Genomic DNA, 5,000 nt, shown 5'->3' on the forward strand with positions numbered 1-5,000 from the left:
TGTTTTACACTGTAAATGGCCTGATCCATATGTCCAGTTATTATGTCAGTCAATGCGGATGGAAATGATGTGCTGCTGCTAATGATGATGAGGAGAGATTATGATGACAATGGTGATGGTGGTACTGACCATGGTGATGGCACAGGTGATGATGATGATGATGATGATGATGATAGTGGTGATGGAGATGGTTCTCTAATAGCCCGTCTCTTTCACCAGGAACAGTGTGACACTGACAACAGAGACTGGTGTGCGCGTGCATGTGTGTGTGTGTGTGTGTGGGGGGGGTTATTTGTGCGTGTGTGTGCCTCTTTCACTGTGTGTGTGTGTGTGTGTGTGAGAGAGAGAGTGACAGAGAGCCTCTTTCACTATGTAGTCAGCCTGCCATCAGCAGCTAAGGTGCTTAAATAAACTTTTGATGGCATTTTTTGTTAAAAGTTGGCAACCATGCCAGAAGTTATCAGCATGGGCTAAGGTTTCAGAATCACCTGGTTGCCAACACGGAACTTGACCTTTAAGGTCAAATATGAAGGTCAAAAGGTCAACCACGGTCAAATAACAGTGTTATTTAATTAAAAACTGTTACAAAGTTGTTAAAAGTGGGCAACCATGCCAGAAGCCACCAGCTTGGACTAAGGATTCAGAATCAACTTGTTGCCAACACTGAACCTGACCTTTAGGGTCAAATTTGAAGGCCAAACGGTCAAAAACAGGGTATTTTCTTGCTAGTCTTTGTTGGGAACTGTGTACTCATGGAATTCTTTTTCAAAAATTGGCAACCATGCCAGAAGTTATCAGCATGGGCTAATGTTTCAGAATCACCTGGTTGCCAACATGGAACTTGAACTTTAGGGTGAAATATGAAGGTCAAAAGGTCAAACATGGTCAAATAACAGTGTTATTTAGTTAAAATTTGTTTAAAAAGATGTTAAAAGTGGGCAACCATGCCAGAAGTCATCAGCTTGGACTAAGGATTCAGAATGAACTTGTTGCCAACACGGAACTTGAGCTTTAGGGTCAAATTTGAAGGTTAAAAAGGTCAAACACTATGTATTTTGTATTTTAAGGTTAGACTTTTTGGGGGACTGTGTTCGTGGAAATCTTTTTCAAAAGTTAGTAACCATGCTAGAAGTTATCAGCATGGACTAAGGTTTCAGAATCACCTGGTTGCCAAGAGGGAACTTGACCTTTAAGGTCAAATATGAAGGTCAAAAACAATGTATTTTCTGGTTAGTCTTTTTTTGGTGATCTTTATATCCATGGAATTATTGTTTTCAAAAGTTGGCAACCATGCTAGAACTTATCAGCATGGACTAAGGTTTCAGAATCACCTGGTTACCATATGGAACTTGACCTCTAAGATCAAATTTTAACGTCAAAAGGTCAACCGAGATCAATAAAAAAAACAGTTTTTCGGTGATGTGCTTTCATAAAATACAAGTTGTTTGCATGGTACTGTATATTGAATAATTAGTAGGCCTATAATTTAATGTTTGATTTGGCTTATCATGGTGGGGCTCTGGCCTGTCATCCTTAGACATTCATCATAGCTCATTAGCATAAAATTAACTTAAACTTGTAATTGTTTTATTTTCATTCTGGTCATCTCAATTACTTTATTCTTCTTTGTGAAGCACATTAAGCTGCTGGTATGAAATGGGATATGCCTTGGCTCACCAGTGAATTTGCTTTGCCCCATCAATTCACAGGCTTTCCATAGAAAAAATAATGACTTCAGTTATTTCTGATGTGTTTCAAATGGTTATAGCAATGAAGGATACTTGCTGACTTGCTATGTCATATCATGGTTAGGAAATAAAACCTACAATAAGAGTAGAGCAAGTATTGCACACTTCTCTTGATGCTCTCGTGAGTACTGTAGAATGCAGTCTCCCAGGCTTGAGTTTGTGTGTCACCTGTATAAAGCACCATGCTAATCTTTGGGTATTGATCGACTTCAGAAGACAAAAAGGCAATTGATATGTTACCACCAAGTGATGCATACACTCTAAAAAGAGCTGGGTTATTGCTTTGACTAAACCCCTGGGTCAATTGCTTTTCTATGAAAAATGGGTTAAATATAACCCATATTGGGTCATTTTCCGTACCCATTACCTGGGTTATTCGCTAAACCCACATCAGCACCCAGGCCCTGGGTCATTTCAACCCTGTAATCTAAGTTATCTTGTCAACGATATTTAATTTTGAATTTCACCGGTCGCCATTGCCAAAATGGCTACCAGTAGGCTACCAACGTCCAGAAGAAAGGACACCGGATGGCTTATGAAAGCATTGTTTCGGTAAGTGTGCGTCTTTTATTACCATTTTGCCATATTGCTTCTCGCGGTGTAAATATGCGTCAGCCGTGAGTTCCTGTTTGTGGCGAGTATATTAAGGCACATTTCATAGAAAGCTATACCCATTTCGAGTAGGCCTAATAGGAGGAAACGGTAACTAATCTTTTAAGGGGAGCAAATGAATAAGCACTTTGTCATAACTGCAGCGGTTTGCTATCCTGTGGTGGATTTGGGAATATATTTGCTACATTTCATTGGAAAGTAGTATGTTCGTCCAGCCTTCGTCCAGGTTCTGTCAACGGTGGTTAGTTAGCTAATAACCAAGACACTACGGTAAGTCATAACTATTAATGTTAGCCCTTCTGGGATTCATTTGGTTGCTATTTCGCATAGCTTATAACGGATGGTTGGCTGTCAGTGGTTGGGCAGATTCTTTTTAGGTAGAGGGCTATATATAAGTGTGTCTACTCGACGATAAATTGAGGTTCAGTACACAGTGAGGCGATATACTTTCTATACGGGCTGTGATACTACTAGCCTAATGCAGGACGCAACTGACACAAATCTGAGAAATTAGCTAACTATATCTAGCCGCTACCTGGCTCCACTCAACCTAGAATTCAGTTCATAACGACAGCATTTTCGTTTGGGGGCCGCAAGCTGGCATCTGAAGACTGTCTTCGGTTTCCACAAGTGTCATGTTAGTTCTACATACTGTAATTGAGTCGACGGGCTTTCTTCTTTTTCTGTGTCAACTAGAACTAGTTTTATGAGAGCAAGTGCTTGTGTTGTGTGACTTCTCCTGACTCCTTCGATGTTCTTCCGAGGCCGAGCTCACTGCGACTTGCACCTTTCACAAGTCCGAACTCTGATAAAGGCAGAGAGAGGGATGGCTCGCACATTAAATATTACCGGTATGTTAGGTGTGGTAAGTCGCATCGTGTCTTTGGGCAGCTTGCCTGTGCAAGAAAATGTTGTCGCGACAATTGTTTATTGTTTGTGTGTCAACTGGCGTTTCTTATCTCGTATGTGCTTTGCTTGCTTGGTTAGAGTCGTAGCTCTACTACGTAGCTGTTTGATAAATGCGGATGAAGGCTACGCGTGGAAAACGTGTTTACATTCACCAGTCGTTGTGTTCCAAAATTACTTAAATGCGGAGGGAATAGTTATCCAATTTCTTTCATTCACGAGCAGGGATGTGTTGCTTTGTTGACGCTACAGGGAAGTTTCCTGGTTTAAAGAAATTTGTGGCTATAGGCAACAGCTACTTCAACAAGCTTTGCATGAAATCGTGCGTGTGTAACTTAGTTCTAGTGTGAGTGTGTGATATTGTACTCTGTGCAGTATTTACGAAGAGACTGGTTGGTTTATATTTTTGTTTATGTAAATGAAAAATGTAAAGTTGTGTGTAGTAGTGAGACAAAAGCCTTTCATACATTTATTTAAGGTTGTCTGTTGTCTGTTTGAAGGTGTGTCTGCAAAGCTCTGAAACGTTTTGTCTTTTTTTATCTCTTCTGCTCTGGATAAGGTGGACTTCTCTCCTCTGACCTGTTACCAAGACAGCTGGGTGTGTAGGAAACTGGAACTAAGTCACTGAAGAAGTAAACCGATGAAAACCGATTTGGATTGTCTGAGAGATGTAAGTCAGTGAGTTCAGGATAAATGTGTATCAACTGTATTGTAGGCTTATTACTTGAACAATAAAATCACAACAACTGCTTATTTTTCAGCTGTAGGACACAAGTAAGAGGAGAAGAATGCTGCTCAGCTGGGTCGGCGTCGGCCACACTACTTATTCAAGAAGCCCTTGGATATCATCGGCATGTATGAAGTAAGTTTTTAATGTCATGCACAACAGCAGGCGTGAATGCGCTCGCACACGCGCGCGCACGCACACACACACACACACACACACACACACACACACACACACACACACACACACACACACACACAAACAATGAGAGCTGGCCTGATATTGTTCTTTGATGCTGTGAATGTGTATGGAATGCCTACTGTCTGGTGTCACTTCAGACAATTTTGCTACGGTTTACTGTATGTTCTGTCTATCTGTCTGCCAAACTCTCAAACTTGTTGTCTGTCTTTTTGTCTTCCTCTTTGGGCACCGGCAGGCACAGTCATTCCGGTAGTCCGTTCCTCGATGGACGTGATGACCTGGCACCAAAACCGCTTAATGTGTATGGAGCTGTGTCTGCATCGAGGGAAGAACGCGGCACTGAAATGTGAGTGTATGATCCAAGAATTGTAAACATGGGTACCAGTTGTACTATATATTTCACAGTAAAATCCCAATTACTCATAGCTATTCATTCTTTTTCTGCTGTAGGACACAAATGAAAGAAGATTACTTCTGCTCTGCTGGGTCTGTGACACTACTTATCCGAGGAGTCCTCAAACATCAGGATGTAGGAAGTAAGATCTTTTTATGTCATGCATAACAGCCCATGCGTGCACGCACGCACACACACACACACACACACACACACACACACACACACACACACACACACACACACACACACACACACACACATGCTCATACACACATGCACATACACACACACACACACACGTACAAAACATGCTCATGCACACCCCACTCTACACCACACACAGATAAACACACACAACCTTAAAGGGACACTGTGTGAGATTTTTAGTTGTTTATTTCCAGAATTCATG

At 41.4% G+C, this 5,000-nt stretch overlaps 1 protein-coding gene and 1 long non-coding RNA gene across 2 annotated transcripts in view; both read left to right on the plus strand.

The window, feature by feature from the left end:
* LOC134446372 (fibrinogen C domain-containing protein 1-A-like) overlaps window positions 1–5,000 on the plus strand; it is a 96,838-nt gene that overhangs the window by 607 nt on the left and 91,231 nt on the right. The gene's annotated exons all lie outside the window — the stretch shown is intronic.
* On the plus strand, window positions 3,665–4,534 carry LOC134445533 (uncharacterized). The gene is made up of 3 exons (XR_010034286.1): window positions 3,665–3,936; window positions 4,028–4,128; window positions 4,430–4,534. It is a non-coding gene; the product is annotated as an uncharacterized LOC134445533 (long non-coding RNA).

Source organism: Engraulis encrasicolus, chromosome 3 (genome assembly GCF_034702125.1).
Source record: "Engraulis encrasicolus isolate BLACKSEA-1 chromosome 3, IST_EnEncr_1.0, whole genome shotgun sequence".
Taxonomy (NCBI): domain Eukaryota; kingdom Metazoa; phylum Chordata; class Actinopteri; order Clupeiformes; family Engraulidae; genus Engraulis; species Engraulis encrasicolus.